Source organism: Leptonychotes weddellii, chromosome 7 (assembly GCF_054177405.1).
Source record: "Leptonychotes weddellii isolate Sample4059 chromosome 7, ASM5417740v2, whole genome shotgun sequence".
In the NCBI taxonomy this organism is placed as follows: Eukaryota; Metazoa; Chordata; class Mammalia; order Carnivora; family Phocidae; genus Leptonychotes; species Leptonychotes weddellii.
The window spans coordinates 81254142-81278183 of NC_138375.1; the positions used below are offsets into that span (position 1 = coordinate 81254142).

General features: G+C 37.2%; 1 long non-coding RNA gene across 1 annotated transcript in view; it reads right to left on the reverse strand.

Moving 5' to 3' along the window:
• Positions 1-88: 88 nt before the first annotated feature.
• Positions 89-24042, reverse strand: part of LOC145722664 (uncharacterized) — a 365883-nt gene continuing 341929 nt past the window's right edge. Inside the window, exon 4 of the long non-coding RNA XR_014147100.1 lies at positions 89-202. This is a non-coding gene — a long non-coding RNA (uncharacterized LOC145722664). The remainder of the gene's footprint in view (positions 203-24042) is intronic.

Genomic DNA, 24042 nt, shown 5'->3' on the forward strand with positions numbered 1-24042 from the left:
TTTTTTTTTTAAAGATTTTATTCATTTTTTTGACAGAGAGAGACATAGCAAGAGCAGGAACACAAGCAGGGGGAATGGGAGAGGGAGAAGCAGGCTTCCTGCCGAGCAGGGAGCCCGATGTGGGACTCGATCCCAGGACCCTGGGATCATGACCTGAGCCGAAGGCAGACGCTTAACGACTGAGCCACCCAGGCGCCCTCTCCTCTAGGATTTTAATGATTTCAGGTCTCATGTTTAGGTCATAATCCATTTTTTTAGGTCTTTAGTCCATTTTGAGTTTATTTTTGTATATGGTGTAAGAAAGTGCTCAAGTTTCATTCTTTTGCAGGTAGCTGTCCAGTTTTCCCAACAGCATTTTTGAAGAGACTTTTTCACTTTGTATATTCTTCCCTTCTTTGCCATAGATTACATGACCATATAAGTGTGGGTTTATTTCTGAACTCTCTGTTCTGATCCAGGGATCTACATGTCTGTTTCTGTGCCAGTACCATACTGTTTTGATTACTACAGCTTTGTAGTATATCTTGAAATCTGGAATTATGGTACCTCCAGTTTTGTTCTTTCTCAAGATTGCTTTGGCTATTTGGGGTTTTTTGTGGTTCCATACAAATTTTATTATTATATTTTATGATTTTGTAAAAAATGCTATTGCTATTTTGATAGGGTTTACATTGAACCTCTACATTGCTTTGGGTAATATGGGCATTTTAACAATATTATGTGCTCCAGTCTATGAGCATGGACTATCTTTCCATTTGTTTGTGCTGTCTTCAATTTCTTTCATCAATGCTTTATACTTTTCAGAGTACAGGTCTTTCACCTTGGTTAAGATTCTTCTTAGGCATTTTATTCTTTTTGGTACAACTGTAAATGGTATTGTTTTCTTAATTTCTCTTTCTGCTTATTCATTTTTAGCATCTAGAAATGACACCAATTTCTGAGTGTTAATTTTGTATCCTGCAACTATACTGAATTCATTTATTATCTCTTTTTTTGGTGGGGTTTTTAGGGTTTTCTATGTATAGTATCATGTCATCTGCAAATAGTGACAGTTTAACTTCTTCTTTACCAATATGATGCCTCATTTCCTTTTCTTGCTTGATTGCTATGGCTAGGGCTTCTGGTACTATATTGAAATAAAGTGGTGAGAGTGGACATTCTTTTCTTGTTTCTGATCTCAGAGGAAAAGCTCTCTGTTTTTCACCATTGACTATGATGTCTGCTCTGGGTTTTTCATATACGGCCTTTATTATGTTGAGGTATGTTCCTTCTAAACCTACTTTGTAGAGGGCTTTTTATCATGAATGGATGTTGTACTTTGTCAAATGCTTTTTCCACACCTTTTGGAAACACCATATGGTTTTTATCCTTTGTTTTGTTGATGTGGTGTATCATGTTGATTAATTTATGAATATTAAGCCATTCTTGCATCTCTGGAATAAATCCCACTTGATCACGGTGAATGATTCTTTTAATGTATTGTTAAATGTGGTTTGCTGATGTTTTGTTGAGATTTTTTCCATCTATGTCCATCAGGAATATTGGCCTGTAGCTTTCTTTTTTTGTGGTGCCTTTGTCTGGTTTTGGTATCAGGATAATGCTGGCTTCATAGAATGTATTTGGAAGCTTACCTTCCTCTTCTATTTTTTTGGACTAGTTTGAGAAGAATAGGTATTAACATTTGGTCTCCTGGTTTTCTTCTTCCTCTTCTTTTTTTTTTTTGGTAGTTTTTTTATTACTGGTTTAATATTGTTACTAGTAACAGGTCTGTTCAGATATTCTCTTTCTTTTTGACTTAGTTTTGGAAGACTGTACATTTCTAGGAAATTACCCATTTCTTCTAAGTTTGTCCAATGTGTTGGCATATAATTTTTTGTAGTATTCTCTTATAATCCTTTATATTTTTGTGGTGTCAGTTTTTATTTCTTTTTTTTCTGATTTTATTTGGGTCCCTTCTCCTTTTTTCTTGGTAAGTCTGGCTAAGGGTTTATCAATTTTGTTTATCTTGTCAAAGAACTACCTCTTGGTTTCATTGATATTTTCTATTTTTTTTTTTTTTTAGTTTCTGCTATTTATTTCTACTCTGGTCTTTATTATTTTCTTCCTTCTACTCACCTTGGGCTTTGTTTTTTTCCTAGTTTAGGCATAAGGTTAGATTATTTGAGCTTTTTCTTGTTTCTAGAAGTAGGCCTGTATCACTATGTTTCCTTCTTACAACTGCTTTTGCTGTGTCCCAATGACTTTAGACCACTGTGTTTTCATTTTCATTTGTCTCCACATATTTTTTTTATTTCTCCTTTAATTTCTTTGTTGACCCATCAAAATAAAAAGCTTTTGCATAGCAAAGGAAACCATCAACAAAACAAAAAGGTAACCCACTAAACTGGAGAAAAATATTACTAAAAGATATATAAGGGATTAATATCCAAAATATAAAAAGAACTTATACAACTCAATACCAAAAAAAAAAAAAAAAAAAACCATTAAAAAATGGGCAGAGGACCTGAAGAGACATTTTCCCAAAGACATACACTTGGCCAGCAGACACATGAAAAGATGCTCAACATCACTCATCCTCAAAGAAATGCAAATCAAACCAATGAGATATCATCTTACACCTGTCAAAATGGCTGAAATAAAAAAGACAAGAAATAACAAGTGTTGGTGAAAATGTGGAGAAAAAGGAACCTTCATACACTATTGATGGTAATGTAAATTGGTGCAGCCACTGTGGAAAACAGTATGGAGTTTCCTCAAATGATTAAAAATAGAAATAACACATGATCCAATAATTCTACTACTGCGCATTTACTCAAAGAAAACAAAAACACTAAGTTAAGATATATGTACCCCTATGTTTATTGCATCATTATTTGTAATAGTCAAGATATGGAAGTAACCTAAGTGTCTCTTGATAGATGAATCTAGGCTTTGTTGTTCCATTTGTAGATCACAAAGAGAATAGAATGAGCATTATTCTTAGGGGCCCTAGGATTTTTAGAATGGTAAATGAGCATTGGCTTCAACTGAAAGTCATCAGCCACATTAACCCCTAATAAGAGCATCAGCTTGTCATTTGAAGATAGGCAGTGACTTCTCCTCTCTAGCTATGAAAGTCCTAGATGGCATCTTCTTCCAATATAAGCAAGGCTGTTTCCTCTACAATGAAAATCTGTTGTTGAGTATAGTTACCTTCATGAATTAGTAGGATCTTCTGGATAACTTGCTGCAACTTTTACATTAACACTTGCTGCTTCATCTTGCACTTTTATGTCACAGAGACAGCTTCTTTCCTTGAACCTCATGAACCAACCTCTGCGAGCTTCAGACTTTTCTTCTGCAGTTTCCTTACCTCTCTCAGACTTCATAGAATTGAAGAGAGTTAGGACCTTGCTCTGGATTAGGCCTTGGCTTAAGGGAATGTCATGGCTGGTTTGATCTATCCAGGCCACTAAAACTTTCTCCATATCACCAATCAGGCCATTTTGTTGTGTGTTCACTGGAGTAGCACTTTTCATTTCCTCTAAGAACCTTCCCTTTGCATTTACAACTTGGCTAACTGTTTGGTGCAAGAGGCCTAGCTTTTGCCCATCTTTGCTTTTAACATGCTTCCTCCCTAAACTTAATCATATCTAGCTTTTGATTTAAAGTAAACGCCATGCAACTCTACCTTTCACTTGAACACTTAAAGATCACTGTAGAGTTATTAAGTGGCCTAGTTTCAAGATTGCTATGTTTCAAGGAATAGGAGGCCCGAGGAGAGGGAGAGAGATGAAATACCTCGTTGATTGAGCAGTTAGAATGCACGCATTTGTCAGTTAAGATCCCTGTCTTATATTGGTGCAGTTTGTGGTGCCCCCAAACAATTACAATAGTAATATCAAAGATTAATGATCACCAGTCACCATGACAAATAAAAAAGTTTGAAATATTGCAAAAATTATGAAAATGTGACCTAGAGACAGCAAGTGAGCAAATGCTTTTGGATAAATGGCACTGACAGACTTGTTCCACACAGGATTGCCACAAACCTTCAATTTGTAAAAAATGTAATATCTGGGGGCATGTAGGTGGCTCAGTCAGCTAAGAGTCTGACTTTGGGATGGGTTGTGATCTTCAGGTCCTGGGATCGAGCCCTGTGTTGGGCTCTGCACTCAGTGGGGAGTCTACTTGTCTCTCTGTCCCTTCCCCCACTCATGCTCTCTCTCTCTCAAATAAAGAAACAAAATCTTTAAAAAGTAAAATAAAATAAAATAAAATCTGTGAAGTGCAATAAAGTGAAGCAAAATCAAACAAGGTATGCCACCAATTTCAATCACTTAATCAGAGGAATAGTAAAGTCATATTGCCAAAAAAGCATGCAAGATGGGAAGGATTGTCATGGCTACCTGAGGAACAATCTACCATAGACATTTTTTAAATAAAATATTTTTGTTTTAAATCTGGATATGATGCCTTCATTTGTATTACTGACTCATTCTCTGCAAATATTAGGCTTGTATCTTTCTTTGTCCACCCAAATATCCACTTATTCCTGAACATAGACTTTTTTCTCCACACATAAAACAACTGCATCCCTAATGGAGACATCCATAGAATTCCATCTAGCTCCTGCATTCAAGTGCAAGATCTCTGGGTGATGTTCAATCACTTCTCCAGAGTCCAAAAGACTCACTGTGGTCTGGTGACCTATAGATGAAAGGGCAAGTTACATTTCTTCCCTCACATGCATTATATAATGGTGAAGTAGGAACAATATAATCATAATAGTAACTTCCATTCAGAAAGGGAAAAGTAGAAAACATATGGCAGCTGTGAAAGAGAACCATCAAGGTAAGAGAGAAATTTTTTTTGGTTAGCCCAGTTGGATTTCCAGATTTTACTCCCTGAGAGAATAACCCTGTCCATGTTTCTCCATGGCCCTTCATCTTTTTCCTTATCAATTGTTTTTCAGAAGGTGGGCAATGGATTATGTACTACTGTTGGGGACCATACAGCTCTTAGGGTCTCCTTTTTGATGATACAAGGAGGTTGGGATTCCAGGTTAAAAAAAAATCATGAAAAGTTTATTGTTGAAGAGATTACAGGGTCAGTGTGCGGTCACTTAATTTCCTTAAAAACCTAGTGGTCTCGGTATTTGCTTCTGATCATTTCCATGTAGCCATGTAGGAGTAACCATAGCCAAATATCTAGACAGGGTTTATAGCCTGAAAGTCTGGGCTTTTATTTACTGGCCTCTGTTCTCTTTCTTTTTTTTTTTTTTTTTTTTTAAAGATTTTATTTATTCACTTGAGAGAGAGAGAGAATGAGAGAGAGCACATGAGAGGGGGGAGGGTCAGAGGGAGAAGCAGGCTCCTCGCTGAGCAGGGAGCCCGATGCGGGACTCGATCCAGAGACTCCAGGATCACGACCTGAGCCGAAGGCAGTCGCTTAACCAACTGAGCCACCCAGGCGCCCTCTGTTCTCTTTCTTCCCTGCTTTAATTAACCCTGGTAAATTTGAGAGTATCTACTATGAGTTTCAGGTTGGGTGGCAATAATCTTAATCTGATCTTTGCTGCTGAAGCATTCAGCATGCTTTGAGCATCAGACATGTGCTTTATAGAAGAAATGAGAGTGTAGGTTAATCTCATGTGTTGGTTGAGAAGTTGGTTTAAGAAGATTGGTTAAGAAATTTTCTACTGTAGAATACACTAAAAATAAAAGTGGGATTCAGATATTAACTTCCAAATCTTCCTCATCATTATTTGGTAAAATCATTGGCCCAGAGTGGCTAAGACAATTGTCCCTGTTATGACTGGCTCCAGATATATATATATTTTCTTTCTCAAGCATCTACTATTCCTCTTATTTTTATCTCATTTCACTCTGCATGTAGTGAGTCAAAGTTCAGAGTTTAAATGCAGAGTTTTAAACAAATGTATTAAAGAGAAATGTTTTTACTTCCAATATCTTCCTTTTTTTTTTTTTAAAAGATTTTATTCATTTATTTGAGAGAGAGAGAATGAGGGAGAACACATGAGAGGGGATAGGGTCAGAGGGCAAAGCAGACTCCCTGCCTAGCAGGGAGCCCGATGCGGGACTCGATCCAGGGACTCCAGGATCATGACCTGAGCCGAAGGCAGTTGCTTAACCAACTGAGCCACCCAGGCGCCCCTTCCAATATCTTCTTTTTCTTTCTTTCTTTTTTTTTTTTAAAGATTTATTTATTTATTTGAGATAGAGAGAGAGCATGAGAGGGGGGAGGGTCAGAGGGAGAAGCAGACTCCCTGCCAAGCAGGTAGCCCGATGCGGGACTCGATCCCGGGACTCCGGGATCATGACCTGAGCCGAAGGCAGTCGCTTAACCAACTGAGCCACCCAGGCGCCCTCCAATATCTTCTTATACATGCTTCAAAATGGTTGATCTTGTGTTGCATTTCCGCTCTATGTCTGTTCCTATTATTCAACTTCTCTTTTTCTTTCAGGATTTTCCACTTATATGGCTTTTCTAAATTAGTGTTGTCCCAAAGATATATAATGCAAGCCACATATGTAATTAGTAAGTGTTCTAGTAGTACTAAAAAGCATAAAAATAGGTTAAATTTAATAGATTTTAACTCAATATAAAAACTATTATTTCAACATGTAGCTGATATAAAAATTACTGAGGTATTTTATATCCTTTTTTTCACACAAAATCTTCAAAATTTGGTATGTATTTTATACTTAAAAACATGTAAATTTGGATTAGCCATGTTTTAGGTGCTCAGTAGGGTGCAGTCCTAAAGCTTTGTAATAACTTGGGATCTAAGTAGGACACAGTAGTTATTATCTACCATATAAATGCACTTTTCTAGACATTGTGAGGGATATCAGTTGTGTCTTTTCAAGAAATCTGCTATCTAGTGAATGAAATAAGGTATATATACTGTAATGATAATACTATTTCTCAACTAATAAAGTTCCAAAAAAACACAAATTTGAGTCATTCTTGTTGGCGATAACTACATCACTTTGTATTTTCTTTTTTCTCTAAACAGAGGGGCACTGTAGGGCTTATCATTTCATTTGGTTGAATACATCCAGGGAAGAGCCTCATAACTTTGTAAGACTTTATATGGGTCCTATAAGTATCACCTTCCATCTTTTGCAGAGAAAGAGCTTTTATAAACCTGAGAAGGGATGTTCATGTCTTTGATGTGAAATTATCTTGGGAAAGACTAAATGTTAGTTAGATTACTCTTGGGGGCGGGGGGGGGGGAGCTTCTCATGTTGTTAAATATTGCCCTTGGTTTACTATCCCCAAGTAAAGCACTTAAGTTTCTGGGGATATACCCCAAAATCCAATACCCCAAGATCTTACTTCACAAAGTATTTATTTGATCATTTTGATTTGGGGTAAGCAAAATAGCGACCACTTGGGATTCACCAAGGCATCCACCTTCCTGAGGCCATCTTTTATTCTAACACATAAATAAAATGGCTCAAATCTCTTCCTATAAAATAACACTCCCTACCTTCCCCCTTCATTTGGGGGCCACTTGCTCTAAAATATTTGGAGAAAATAAGGGTTGTTTTCAAGTTTTCTTCTCTGTTGTCATTTCCAGGACTCATAATCATGGCTTCTTGCCCAAACTCAGGCTTCCATTACTTTGTGGCTGGTTCCCACCTACAACTTTGGAACTTCCCTTCCCTTTCTCCATTCCCCAAAGTACCACTAACATTATATGACTAGAATTCTATGTAAAACAGATTTCTGCTTTAGACTTGGGAGAAAAAGAAGATAATTTCCACACAGTCAGAAAACTGTTCTACTACTGAATGCCTTGCCCCAAACTATGTCTCTGAGAATCCTATCTGTCTATACCAGTATTGTCCAACAAAATTTTCTGCCCTGTCCAATCCAGTAGCCACCAGCCATGTGTGGCTCTTGAGCACTTGAAATGTAGCTAGTGCGACTAAGGAACTGAATTTTTACTGTTACATAAATTTAAATAGTCATGTGTGGTTAGTGGCTACTATGCAGGACAGTGCATGTCTAGAAACTTGATTCCATTTCTTTGCCAAGGTTTCACTTCCATTTATATTAGTAGATAACCACACTAGTACATAACTATGAAATCCCTGTTACTTTATTTCACAGAAAGAGATTTCCCTTGATTTTTTTTCTCTAAGTCTTATCTATCCAGTTTATTCTGGGAGCCCTACCATGTGCAATAAAAACTGTCCAATGCGGCCCATCAAAATATTTTTCTAGATCCAAAGAACCATTTACTTTGGTAAATTTCTATACCTAGAAAGACTTAAGTAGTTGCAAATAATGTTATATTTTCAAAACTAATATTTTCATTAGGTTACACCATTTCTTTAGCAAAATCTTTGCAATACCTGGAAAGGAAGTTTGCCTACGAACTCTTTCCATAGGTAATGTTTTAGAAAAGATAAAAACATATTGTCTAGTGTCCTGTAGAAACTTCACAGACTACTAAATCTATATGCTTTGTAGCCCCAGCATGAGAAACTATTACAGGCATACTTCTCCCAAACCAGAAGAAATCTTTTAAAATTTTTGCATAATTTAATTGGAGAATGAAAATGAGTAGTTGTCTCTTGAGCATGAGAGAATGAGTGTGATCAGAATGTAAAGTTGATTCTCTATCCTGAGGCTTCCATTTCTGACTTGTAGCCTTGAACAGTCAGGGCCCATTCTTAAGTTTTTGTCCATCTGAGAATGGTAGACTCTTGTTATTAAAATATTCTCCTTTTCCATCTCTGCTCCCCACTATAATACTGGTAGCCATCCCAGTCAGTTGTTAGACAATGATAAGAAGTCCTTCATCTCAGGTGGCATTGATTTCTACAGTCATACACTGTCCCTTGATTTGTTTCCTATAGACTGCAGGTTTTTAACAGACTAGGTCAAATACATCCGATTTGTGCTCACCTGTCCCAAACTGGTAGCAGAATAGTGGTGTTTATTGTCATGCGCCCACAGTTCTCTACCTGGAAGGGAAAGTATCACCTTCTCCTATTTCCTGGAGCCTTGAATAATGCAATGTTGAGACCATATTTTTGCTGACAACAACTTCTATTGCTTGTGTCCAGGCTGGTGCTTCCAGTCTAGCTTTGTCACAGGAGTGTTTTCTATTGTTTCCAGTGTCACTTAGCTTTCTTCCTCCTGGTGAATTAGCCTCATTAGTTGAGAGAAATACCCTATTTACTTTGAGATATTACAATAAAACTTTCCTATAGATGGATCCAGTACTTGTTTTTTTCCAACTAAATCTGGTTTACCCTGGTTTTAACAAGTGCTTCTCCTTGAAATAGCTTTCCTAACTTTGATTAATGAATGTATTTACACTGTAAATATTTATTGAGCACACAATGTGAAGATATATGTGAAGATACAGTTTTGTGGCAGGAATTTTCTGCCTTTAGTGCCCCACGGTTCTTGGTCACACCACTTCGAAGAATGAAGGGGTAGACTGGGCAAAGAGTGGTGGGCAGCAAAGCAAAGTTTATTGAGCAGGGGACCCGAGAGAGTTGCCCTTAGAGTTCCTAAGTTTAGGGGGTTTTATGAGCTCTTTTGCGGAACTATCTTTAAGCAGTCAGGGTGTGCTGAGTCATGCCAATCAGGATTTTGGTCATGCCTCTGTCTACCTATTAGCTTAATGTCTACGTGCTGATGGTCTTTTTTGCTGACTTCTGGGGGCTTACATCTTAACTGCCCCTTACCCGTGATGGTGACAAATACTTTGTGGTTAATTGTTTTATTTTAGGACGTTTTGCAGAAGTCATTTCTGTAAAGGCTGCAAAACAGAATGCTAGTACGGTCCTGTCTAAGCTGCAAAACAGGATGTTAATGCTGTTTTATTTTAGCTGTCCTGACTCCATATTTTCTTGTTGGGGACCCTGGCCCTGACTACCTAACTGCCCAGCTAACTCCTAACAGTTTTAGATGCTGGGTACACAGCAGTGAGCAAACTTGCACAAATGAAATGAAACCCTGCTCTCATGGGGTTTACATTCTAGTTGATGAAAACCAAAAATAAAGAGATGGTTGTAAATTCTGTAAAGAACTTTTCCTTTCTGAAGAGGACAGCATGAGAATGGGAGGGTATGTGTACCAGACTAACAGCATGTTGAACAAATATGCCATGATGACTGTTCTATGACCTGAAACCTTTCCTTTCTTTTTTTTTTTTTTTTAATTTTATTCATTTATTTGACAGAGAGAGACACAGCGAGAGCGGGAACACAAGCAGGGGGAGTAGGAGAGGGAGAAGCAGGCTTCCCACCAAGCAGGGAACCCAATGTGGGGCTTGATTCCAGGACCCTGCGATTATGACCTGAGCCGAAGGCAGATGCTTAACAACTGAGCCACCCAGGTGCCCCAACCTGAAACCTTCTTCTTCTTTTTTTTTTTTTTTATTATGTTATGTTAATCACCATACAGTACATCATTAGTTTTTGATGTAGTGTTCCATGATTCATTGTTTGCATATAACACCCAGTGCTCCATGCAGTCCCTGGAGATATGACTATGATACACACCTATTCTTAAACAGTTTTCTCTTGGGCGGTCCCTCAGCACGTACTCCCCAGCCTCCAGGGCTATAAAAGCAGGTCTTAAGGGAGATGGGGTTACAGAGATCTACTTGTGTTGCATCTGCCCAAGACATGCTTCTGTCTGGTAATAAACCATTTCTTGTCAAGCTGGACTTGTCAGCCTTTTTCTTTGTTTTTATGGCTCCTCCAGTCTTCGGAGGTTGTTTTGCATGTAACTCCCTTTCATGGAACAGAGGGAGGCACCTGGGAGTACTGGTGGGGGTTGTTACTATTTTAGGTAAGATGGACAGGGAACCACTCACTATAAACATAAAGGTGGTGAGGGAGTAAGCCATGTAGAGATCTAAGGAAGAGTGCTGCATAAAGATGGAAATGGCATGCACATGTCTTGACATGTACAAGAAATGGCAAGATGGTCAGCATAGCCAGAGTCAATCTAGAAAGGAGAGCTATAGAAGCCAAAGTCAGTGAGAGAGTGGAACATTTGACTACGGAGGGTCTTGCAGATATATGCACTTTGGCTTTTTCTCTGAGTGAGATACCATTGGTGCATGTGGGGCAGAAGAGCAATTCATACAAATAAAGATTTCTTTTCTTTCTTCTTTGTGATGCATATTTAAAAATGAAATGTCACACTAGTGGCTACTCCACAAATTTGTCAAGACCTGCTCTGGTTTTGTACATATATCTGGGGAGACACGGGAATAGTATAGACCATCAAAACTTCCTTTCTTGGGACACTTGGGTGGCTCAGGGGATTGAGCATCCAACTCTCGGTTTCGGCTCAGGTCATGATCTCAGGGTCCTGGGAATAGACCCCCACGTCGGCCTCCACATGAAGCAGGGAGCCTGCTTGAGATTCTCTCTCCTCCCTTCCCTCCCACACTCTCTCTCTCTCTCTGTCAAATAAATAAATAAATCTTAAAAAAATAATTTCCTTTCATCATTATGATCACCCTTTTCCAAGAATATTAAGCAATTTGTCAGAGGACAGACATCTGGAAATAAACTGATGCTAGCTTGAGCATGGCCTTTTGGTTCTATGACCCATACTGTCTCTCTCCAGAAATTATGATTCCAGCCCAATTCCTGTATTCTTTGGAAGAAAACAACATTGACAATATGAACTCCAAGTTTCAAATGAAAAATTAAATTCACTACGGTAAAGAGGACTACTTTTTAAGACACATTTATCTCATGCAGCAATATTTAATTTTAGCACATTGGCAATAAAATAAAAAAAGACATACACTCACTGTGCTTTTCAGCTTTTTACAAAGAGAGCAATAAAGTTTGAAATCTTTTTTAAAAAATGAAATTTAAATACACACAATATGTATTTATTGAGTTAATTCCATCATAATCATAGCATCCAAAGTCAGCCATCATTGAGAATTAGGCATATTTCCTTTCTGTTGAATCTTTTTGTCTCGATTTTCTTTTTGACAATGATGGAAACATCATGTTTATAATTTATATATGTACGTAATTTTACCTTGCTGTTTCACTTAACATGATATGAAAGCATTTGTCTGTTGTTTTATAAACTTATCAAAATATAATTTTAGTGTAACATATCTAAAATATTACATGATCATGAACTTCACCATCTAAAATTCCTTACTAGCTCCCCACCACCTTCAGTATGAAGTCTCAAATTCCTTAGTGGAGAATATTAGGCTTTTCGTCAGTTCACTCTGACTCTCCGGGTTTTGTATTTTTCTTTAATTTCCCAAACATACCTTGGCAGCCTGACCAGCTGTTCGAGGCTGACCTTTACCCACTAAGCTCCTTCTCCTTATCATCTAAAGGGATCTGTATTTTCTTTTAAGTTCCAATTTTTTTCCTAATCTTTGTTCTACAAAATCCATGACCAGGTTATTTCAGCAGTCTGTTTCATGATCCCACTAAAAATCTTTTCTTTTCTTTTCCTGCTAATCAGATGTCAGGGTCCTCTTAGATTTATGGCCAACTGGTTATAGATAGTCTGCATCAAAGGTAGGAGAGAGGCTCTTGCTTAATCAGTCATTTGGTTATTTATCCACCCACATGTGGAGGGCCTGCTATTTACATACTTAATAGTACATCCCCTAACATTTGAACACTTCTAATTAACTTATAACTATCTTTCTATAACCATCAAATCTCCACTTGTAAGATTGAGATGATATGTATGAAAAAAAGTCTGAAGAACTATTTGAAGAATGATTTTCACATGAATTCTATGTATCTTGGTATATTTTCATTGCAGTAGTCTTAAGTTAACACTGAAAAAATAAGTATTTAATAAAATTTTGAACATTTACTATGAGGAAATTACTGTTTTATATACTTAGAATAAGGCAAACATAAATATTTTTTCTCCTCAAATTGCCTACAGTCTAATGGGGAAAATAGATACATGCATGTAGAACTATACTATAACTTCACTTTAATCTCTTTCAGACTTCTAAATAAGAATAACTCAGTAAGGATATAACCATATTTCAATTTTTACATTTTTTAAAGGTCAAAATGCCAAAATACTTTTATTTATTTTGCAATCTAAGCAGCTTTAAATTATCAAAACAAATCTTGCTATGAGGTAGTGAAAGGATGGGGTGAGGTTGCTATTTATAAGAATTATTAGAACCTTTGTTGTAATCCTACCAAATTTATAGAGTTAAATATAGGTGTGAGCTAAATTTTTTTTGAGGTTTATCTGGCTGACAGAATATGTTAATAATGGAGCTAATTTATAGCCTCCCTTAGTTCTTAATTGTAAACATGTGTGATACCCTGGTTTCGTAGAATAGTTTGTAGATTTAGCTTTATAAACAATCTTTCATAGTCTCTCCATTTTAAAATTACCATGTGGAAACTGCTTCAAGTTTAAGAATTAGTGTGCTTCTAAAACCTAGAGTTGGATTCAAATTGGAACATAAATCAATCCATTTACATGCCATGTCATTATAGCTTTCACTGTGATTATGTTTCCTGGTAAAAAAGATATGGGAACAGTTTTTTGAACATATCCCCAAAGTATACAAAATATCACGTTAAAAATTCTTGATCAAATATATTAACATTTTGGATCTCAGAAAACATCTATCACCAGAGCTCAGTGGGAATTCTCTCTGGCTCCATTATCTCTTCACTACTTCAGTTGGTCAGGGAAGCAAGAGTTCTGCAGTGGTAGGAAGGGTAGAGTTTCTAGTGGTAGGAAGGATGGATGCTAGTGGGAGAGGTGAGAAGGTCATTGGCTTATTGGAGACTGGGGATCAGAGGCACATGAAAAAGTTTATATCCTGTCTCCTAACCTCCTTTGGTGTTTCTCTTTGCTGATCTAATAAAGACTCAAACAAAGCAAATCCCAGCCCTTTTCCTCATCAGAACCAAGAGAGAGGTGATGGTGGCAGAATGTAATGGGAAAGACAGTGGAGAAGGAGTAGTATTAAAAATTATGAAATCAATTGGTAAAGTTATGTTCTGAGAAATCTCACAATAAAAGCATTCCTGATACTCACTGAAAACTAAATAGAGCCAAGATTGGCCATTTGACCAGACTTTCATGCCTGCTATTCTCTGTGAAATTTTAGTCACCTGAGCTGCTTTCCTCAAAGAGGACATCCAGATTCTCCATTTTGAGGTTCTAAGAATACGGTAAGATTAATTTGCCACACACAGACCCAACCAGATCCCTGAACAACTTCTTTTTTTTTAAAGGAGAGGGAAAGACTCTCAAGCAGACTCCCCAGTGAGCACGGAGCCTGACAGAGGGCTTGATCTCACGATGCATGAGATCATGGCTTGAGCCAAAATCAAGAGTCAGAGGCTCAACCAACTGAGCCAGCCAGGTGCCCCTGAACTTCTTTTTTCCATTCCTTTATCCTCACATGAGGAAGTACCTGGAACGCATTTCATGGTCTGTGGGGACTGTCAGAAGAGCATGGTTATGAGCATGGTTTTGGAGGTAGAAGACCTGCTCCCTACCAGTAATGTGACCCACCTTAGGCAACCTTTCATAAGCCTCCTACTCCTCATCTGCACTACTTCATAAGGTCATTGTGAAAATGAAGTGTGATAACATATGGAAAGAGCCAAGCAGAGAACCTAGTATAAGATAAAAGCTTAATGTGTATATCAATATATTGTCTTTACTAGGACCCTTCCCTTCCCTTCTTCAATATCTTTTCTTCCCTCTTCCTCTTTCTTCGACACCACTACTGGTCCTGCAGTCACCACAGACTTTGTTGGTGATGGGCAAGGCAGTGGGATGAGGAAAAGCTATGCATGGGCTATACCAGGTTTCCTAGCAGGGTCTGTGACAATGAACTCCATTCACCAAAACCAGAGCTGCCTTGTATGTCCAAATAAACAGCCATTAGCAAAGGATGGGTAGGCTCACTTGCAGCTGTGTTTTTCCATTGTCAGCTTTGGATCAATTTCCACTCCAAGTGGACAATTTACCAGAGTGGTTTGTAGTTATAAATAGGAGAGAACTCTTCTAACACATTTCCTTTTATGAAACTGACCATGGGTTGCATTTGTTGAAAAGAATGAACTGATCTTGACAAATATCATATTTTTGTTCTAAATATTTCATTAAGAGCCTTATGTAGTGGAATTCCCTATTTTCAGGAACTATAGACAGCTGTCCCTTTATTTTTGTGGCTTGTAATATTCAGTCTTTTCAGTTGTGAGGTATAATTGACAAAATGATAAGATATTTAAAGGATACAACATGACTTATGTATGTATCCACTGTGAAAGGGTTCCTCCTATTATTAACACATCCATTACTTCACAGATCTCCCTGTATGTGTGTGTGTGTGAGAAAGAGAGAGAGTGCGCGCACGCATGCAAGAGAGAGCGTGCGAGAGACGGGGAGAGAGAGAGAACATTTAAATTCCATTCTCTTAGTAAATTTCATTTATACAATCCAACATTATTAACCATAGTCCCCCTCATATTTGCTCTTGGGGGATATATGAGATCCTCAGACTTTATTTATTGTATAACTGAATTTTGTATCTTTTAACCAGTTTCTTCCTATTTGTACTACCTAGTAGCCCCTAGCAACCATTTCTCCCTTTCTAGGTTTTTTTTTATTTATTTATTGTTTCCACATATGGTGATACCATGCAGTATTTGTCTTTCTCTGTCTTATTTCATCTAGCATAATGCCCTTGAGTCCCATCCATGTTGTCACAAATGACAGGATTTCCTTTTTTTTTAAGGCCGAATAATATTCCATTGTGTGTGTGTGTATACCAAATTTCCTGATTCATTCATTTGTTCACAGATGTTTATGTTGTTACCATACACTGGTTATTGTGAACAGTGCTGCAGTGACAGTGGGAATACAGATAGCTCTTCCAGAAACTGGTTTTGTGGGATTGCTGGATCATATGGTAGTTCTACTATCACCATCTTGAGGAATCTCTATACTGTAGCTGCACCAATTTACATTCCAAGGTGTCTGAAAGTTCTTCTTTCTCCACATCCTCACCAGCACCTGTCACCTCTTAACTTTTCAATAACGGCCATCCTAAAAGTTGTGAGGTGATGTGTCACTGTGATTTTGAATTGCATTTCCCTGATGATTAGTTTATGTACCCATTGCCATCTGTATGTCTTCTTTGGAAAAATGTCTGTTCAGGTCCTTTGCCCACTCATTTTTCAGTGGGATTTTGTTTTGCTTTGTTGTTTTCCATTCAGTTGTAGTTCCTTGTATATTTTGGACATTAACCCTGTATGTAGCTATCTCTTTTGAGATAAGAAAAGGATTCAAAATTAAATTTAAATTTTTAAATAAAAATTGAAAGTTTCAAATTTTAAGTCAACTTGTGTGACCTGATAGCTTAAACTCAAAATCGAATGCTAATTTGACTCAAAGAATAAGAATTGTTGTTTGTTATTTTATAAGTCATTTATACTTAAAAAAAAATCAGAATTAGGAAGGGTTTGAAAAATATAAAAAGAACCATTATTAACCAAATATCCTGTGTACATTTTGCATATTTCTTTCTGGTCTTTGCACATATATTTCAAAAAATAGGATTGTACTGACTATATATTTTTGTATTCTGCTTTTTTCATTTAATATTAATTGCTGTTTAAAAACACTCTCAATGTTTTTTTTCTTAGTATTCCATTGTATGAATTTATACATTTCTGTAAATGGGGCATTTATCTCCTTGTTAGTTGGACATTTACTTTGCTTCCAGTCTTACACTAATATAAAGTGATGTTGAAAATTCTTATACCTAAATATTTATCCTTATATGGAGAGCTTTGATGGAAAGAATGATGCCAATGATTTTTAAAGTAATTTTGATTGTATTCTTCAATTTTAATTGCGGAATTCAAAGAGAAAAGCATGTGTATTCTGAAATAAAGATGACGGGATCTGCAGAAGAAGAGATGGCTAATACTGTAGTAACCTTACCATAACTTTAATAAAAACTGGACCAGAGATTTAGCTAGGGCAGAAAGTGAAACAAAGATATAGGAAGAAATGAGAGTATTACTATTTGAAAGAAGGAAAAGACAAGTAGGAATCAGGCTGCCTTTAAGATTCTAAGTCAGGATTTCAGAAGCAATGATATTAAAGATTTTTACAAGAAGAAAAGATAAGAAACTATTTTTCTTGTAGTTTAAAGAAATGATTAGATATTCAGACACATACAGTTGTATGAGTGATACAAAATTCTAGTAAGAACTTAGAAGAAAATGAAATGAAAAACCATCATTATGTAGGTGACCACTAAAATGGTGAGACAAAGAAAGATGCCTTTAACTACATCCATACAGCAACGACCATATAGAAAGCGCTGTGCTAGGTGCTCAAGGGAATACAAAAATGAACCCCAAGAGCAAATAATAAGGTGACAGGTCAATGGAAACAGCTCTGCCAGAGAAATTATTATATTTAAACTATACTTTGATATATATCGGCTTTAGTCATGGTTACAAAGTAAAATAATCTAGAACAGAAAATCAAATACTGTCAGTCGTCCCTTGTAATAATTAAAGAAACAGAATCGCCATGAGGTGGTGCTATTCAACAAGAAATCAGAAGCCACCGAGGAGGAAGACCTTTTCTGTTTCTTTTGGCATGCTAATTCTCTGAAAAGGCACACTGAAACTGTTAAATCGTAAGGAAACAAACACCAGGCATTTAAAGGAACAAATTACTAACTGCTCCATCTACCTCATTTCCTAAGGCCATTTTATTTTTGAAACATGTTGCAAATAAGTGAATTTGTGGTTTTCTAGAGTTGGGAACAATAGCAAAGCTTGAAGACCCTCAGACAGAAGGCTTGGGTAAGTACCTGCGGAGTGTCGCTGTGGGCAGGGGGCCAGGCCAGAGCCCTGGGAACAGGAAGACAGGGGCCCTTCTGTTTTCCCAGTTGGACCTGTGTCAGTTTCTCCAGAGGGCAAGGCGCCTCCATGTGTTTGGCAGAGAATGGTTTTGAACTGAGCAATATGGAATATTTTGTGAAACAGGCCTTGGCTGATTTATAGTAATGTAAAAGCAAGTGTTTCAAAAACCATAAAGTGGGGTGGTGACACTGGGGGGAAAAAAGAACAGTTCTACTTTGGTAACTCATACTCCTTTCAGTTACTTTGAACTATTTGAAAATAAACATTGAATAGCTATATATTAAAACACAGACATTTACATTTTTTCCCATAAACCACAGTTATAAATGGGATTAATTTTATATCTTTCAGGAGACTTCTAAGACTGTGTGCTAAACTAGTGTTTAAATTCTACCTTCTTTCTCCTGGATAATTCTTATGTTTTTTTCCAGATCCATGTAGTCTGTTGAGTTAAACCACGTGGTCCTTTAAAAGAAGATATATTTGGAAATGGGGTCAGATGAGGAAAGACCAACAAAAAGTTTCTCATCTCAATAAAGAAATGTTTATAACATCAATTGGGATTTTCAAACATTTAGGAAATACCTAAAAAAAATAAAATAAAAAGAAGAGAGACTGAGAAAACCAGTTGAAAATAAAGATATCCACAGGCAAAAAGAAGTTGAAATAAGAAAAATGACGGTAGTTTAGATTTTCTGAATATTTGAGTGAAGGATTCTATAAAATTCAGTGGCTCTTTGAATCAAAGAGGGATGCTGCTATTTGGGTGTAATGGGGAAAAAAGACATAATTTCCTTAGCAGCTAGTACATCTATGTCCTCTCCGTCCTTAAACTTGCAAACCTGCCCCAACTTCTGGGTATGCCCACTGCTGGTGGGATCTCAGTCTTTCTTCTCTAGACCAGATTGGAAGGTAAAGGAACAGGAGATGAGGAACACTCAAAAGAAGGGGTTGAATCTGAAAACCTGTAAGGCAATCAAGAAAGGGGAAAAATGAAAAAGATAGGGAGTTATCGTCAAGGACAGATTTAGGGCCTCTCTGGTCCCTGACTAGGGGCAGAAAACTGAATTTACCCAGAGAGAGAATTTTTCTTCATTTTTGTCATTTCCTCAGACACCAAACCCCATCTTGAACTTTCTTTTCACTACTGAATAAGTGCAAGGAATGCACCAGTGTCCTTTTACCATGGTTTTTTTTTCCCCCATATTCTATAATCTGGAACACTGCATGATGTCACCATATTCCTCCAAACTGTCTAGTGGAATGGCATTTTTTTTTCAGTCATCTTATTTGATACCTAACTTAATTCTCCATTGAATTTTGGCTTCCTTTTTTTTTTTTTTAAAGATTTTATTTATTTGACAAGAGAGAGCAAGAGAGCACAAGCAGGGTGAGCAGTAGAGGAAGAGGGAGAAGCAGGTTCCCGCGGAGCAGGGAGCCCGATGTGGGGCTCGATCCCAGGACCCTGGGATCATGACCTGAGCCGAAGGCAGGCGCTTAGCTGACAGAATCACCCAGGTGCCCTGAAATTTGGCTTCCTTTGGCTTCTGGTAGGAGCTCTCCCCTGTCTCCCCACCTGATCCCCTGGATATACTTCTCTCTTTCCTCTTCAACTCTTGCTCCTTGGTTATTGACATCCCTGGCTTACACTCCAGGCTTCTTTCCTCCAGTGCTATATACTTTCACAGGGGAGCTTCTTCCCCCTTGGCTCATCTAATTCTTTGCTGATAAATTGCAAATCCATGCTCAGTACCAGCCACTCCCAGAGCGGCAAATCTCCTGATCGCACTGTCTGAGGAATATCTCCATAAAATGTCTACAGGCACCTCAAACTCAGCAGGCTCCTGAACTGATGGCCAGTCTTTTCTGCTGAATCATCCCTCTCTTCTTTTTCTCAATAAAGACAGCACTCTCCATTTCCTTGCCAGAAACCTTAGGGTCATCCCTGAGACTTCTCTCTCCTATGTCCTCCACCTATATTCATCAGTAAATCATTGTTATGTGTTTTATATATTTTAATACATTATGTTATATATGTGTGGGTTTTTTGCTTTATATGTTTAAACACAAACATTTGTGCCTAGTATCCATTTCTTTGTTTGGATTTTTAGTTTTTTTCCCCTGAATCATTCCAATAACTTCATAACCTGATTCTCTTGTAGGACATACTTAATTCTTTATTCAAACTAGTGCCAGATCTAACTTTGCAAAAGACAAATCTGATCCCACATATTTCCATTCTTACAAACTTTCTCTGGCTTTCCAGGATCCACTGATTAAAATCCAAACTTCCTAACACGGTATTCAAAATTATTCATGATCTGGCCCTAACGTATCTTTCCAGCATCACCTCATCCCTCTTACACTTCATTCACTCCAAAAGACTTGTCATCACTACTATGCCTTTGCAAATTCCAGTGTTTCTGTCTCAAAGGTCCCTTTCCCCACTTTCCACATCATATTGATCAAGACTCAGGTCAAACATCAAGTCCTCTATGACACTGATTCATATTTTTCTACCACCTATGACACAATAAGAATTCTATAAATGTCTTATTTTTCTAAAATTGTAAGATGATTTCAAATCACTAATTACATAATGCATTCTGCATCAACTTTTATGAATAATTAATTTGTGTCAACTACCATGCTGGGCCATGGAAAGACAAAAATGAATTAACCCTTGCCCTTGAAGGTCTTACTGTGTCTTAGGTAACAAAGACAGAGAAATGCATTATAATGCAATTATGCAGCCCTTTGCCTCCATGAATGACTGAGACATTATTTCCTTTCCAATGCCAAATGTGAGTGGTATGTATACCAAATGGGTTTCTCTTCTGTTAGACCTTGGGCACATATCTCAGACTCAGTCAACTCCTAGTACTCTTTACTATTTTGCAGCATGACCAGGGCTTACAGGATAAACTTGTTCTCCTCTCTCTTCTAAAGCTGCCTTACCACCATTTGATTTTCTTGGGCTTTCCTAATTTCCCATAAGGAGAAGCAAACAGATAATTTCATTAGATGGGTTTTGTCATTGTATGATCATGACTGGGAAACAGCACAGAAAGGAAATAATACACAGGGAATTCACCAAATTTTAAGAGGATCTTTTAAAATTAACTTAGTGTGTCCTGGGATATTGTTGCTGAAGGTTGTATACACAGGCACAGTGGGTGCCCCACTGGTTTTCTGCTTTGAGCTGTTATTCCAGGACATAAACTTACTGTTCTCTTTCCTCCTTTCTAACTCCTGCTCATGGGCTTGCTTATCCCATTCTCTTTGGAGATCTCTTTCCCACCAAGGAGGCTAGGAATGTCTATCAGAATAGCATAGAGGAATTCAGCCATCAGCAACTTGGGTGCCCCTTTAAATTAAGGGGGGTAGGGGCGCGTGGGTGGCTCAGTTGGTTAAGCGACTGCCTTCGGCTCAGGTCATGATCCTGGAGTCCCGGGATCAAGTCCCTCATTGGGCTCCCTGCTCGGCGGGGAGTCTGCTTCTCCCTCTAACCCTCCCCCCTCTCATGCTCTATATCATGCTCTCTCTCAAATAAATAAATAAAATCCTTAAAAAAATAAAATAAAAAAATAAATTAAGGGGGGCAATTCACATCCCTGTAGACCTTCAGATCTGAGGATATCTAGGTCAACTTGACCCATACTTCTCCCAGGAAGGTTCATCTTTGGTCTTTATCCTACAGAAACTTATTTTAGTGGTTCAAGTTACACATTTTCTGCTCTAACTTCTCTTATAGCTTCCCTGGAAATGGACAGCAGCCACTTTCATTTACTGGTATTCTACTTCTTTACCTACCTGAAAGTTTACTAATAGTCATGCATTTTAAGGTCAAAGAAGCACAAGACTCACTGAACAGTAAACTCTAGGGGGCAGTAATTTTTTGTATCTACTTATTTTGTTGACTTGCCATTAGTGCCTAGAATTCTGCCTGGCAATTGACAAGCAAACATTGTTTTGAAAAAATAAAGGCATTATGCTTTAGTGTACTAATTGTGATAGTCTCAAATTAATCAAAAAGAATAATGCATTTAATAAATTTTTTAAGTCCCATGAATAATGATGAGCGCTAATACAACTGAGACATTTTGGCTTTTTTAGATACAGTTAAGAAAATTATCTGTAAATTTAGCTTTTTTAGTGCAGATGATATCATCAGAACAGTTTCTTCTATGTTGTCAGTTGTTATTTTGTAGCAATGATTTACCTTAAGTAATTTCTGTGTCAAATTATATATTGTTCATATTAAATTTTAAAATACTTTTATAAGAAAACCTTATCTAGTGAGCTGCTGGGTAGAAGAGAATATTTTTAATTAATTGAGATGAAATTAGCATAACTGTTTTTGAGTACTTAACAGGTTACAAAGACAAAAACAAAACAACATAAATCCAATGTCACCAATTCGCTCTTGCTTCTGTCTTCTAGGAAACATATTCTCTAACACTACATGCACAAGAAGCAAATAGAATTCTTCATAAAGTATGGGGTGGGGCTCCAGAATCTGACTTTTCATAAATACCCAGGCAGATCTGGTACAGGCGGGGGGCAGGTTACAATTTGAGTACCTTGTTCCCAGGGTCAGACTCGCCACATTTGTAATGTAACAATAATATAGTCATTATCTTTAGAAAGGAGCTCTGTACTTAAATTTTTGAATACTTATTATTCAGTTTGTTATACTATGTGATCAAATATGTTATTACACTGAATATTCAGTTATTAATATTCAGTTAGTTAATTCTAGATTAGTATATGTTGTTATTTAGAGTGTGAGCTCTGTGTGCAAACTGGGTTGATCCAAATCCTCATTCTGTGTTTTATGGCTTTCTGACTTTAATGAAGATTGCCTTGTGGTTTTGTCCACTGAATGGATTTAAAATCATTTTTTGTAACTATTTTTTATCATATACACAGATCTGGGTGTGTATACCCTAAGGTTTGCACAGAATAGTTCTAATTTATACCTACTGTCCAGTAATTCTCTCTTGTTTAGCATTTGTCATCTGCAAAATTTTCATGGTTTGACAATAAATTATTTGGTCACCTTTAAGTGTATAAATTCAGTTGTATGTTTTGAGAGCACAGAATTCATAACTAAATAGCCAGTTATATAAACAAACATTTTTCTTTCTCCCTTTACACATACATTTTGGAATTTTTGTAGGTATAGTGTATTGTGGACTGTGGAGTATGCTAATCTGGCCCCATGAACTCTTTTTATTTCTACAAGTATCTGAACCAAGCTAAGCTTCTCAGCAGTGACTCCACCAATGAAGTGGATGCATTTACCAGTTATCCAACCCTGACCCCCTTGAGCACAAGATTAGTTTTATGAATTATTTGCTGTATCAGTGGGATCTTTGTCATCTCTTATCCACAGCCAATTCTGTCAAACATGTTTGTTTGAAAAAAGTAGGTATCCCTATCTTTTCATTCTCTTTCAATTTCTTAGAAATAAGTTAAATAACTCCATCTCCTGTTTACCTCATCTAACTGTATCTGCTTCCTTTAATAAGGATATGTAAGAATATGTTATCTGAACCTAATCACAGAGCAGATACTGTGACCAAAAATTGGTAATTGGCTCTTAAATTTCTGGTGCAAACTAGTACTGAAAGTTCATTCAAGTGTAGCAGAAGAGTTTGAAGAAACAGAACTGCTCTCATTCTCCTAGTTTTTGGCTAAATTGCATCTCTCTCTGTTTTTTGGAAGCCAAGCTGAAGTTCTAAATGATGGGTTCTCCTGGAACTGTGGATGTAGTAATATCTGTCAGGGAGCAAATACAGATTTTTCTGCTTGACCCAAAAGCGTCACAGTGTGTCATGCAACATCAAACAGCTTGACTCTGCAAAGACAGTACACAATATTCTTTTGCCTTCAGAACCTGTGTATACAACCTAAAATATTTCCTTTATAGAAAAAAAAATTGTAGATATTTAGCATATGCTAACTGAAACTGATCTATAATTATAACAAGCTGTTCAGGGAACTAAGCTATGATTTTAAGATGGGGTATGTAGAAATGCACAAACACAAGCACATATAAACAGGCCAAAACAAGTTTTGGAAACCCTGTAGTCTTCTTTTTTTGAAGCAAAATTGAATC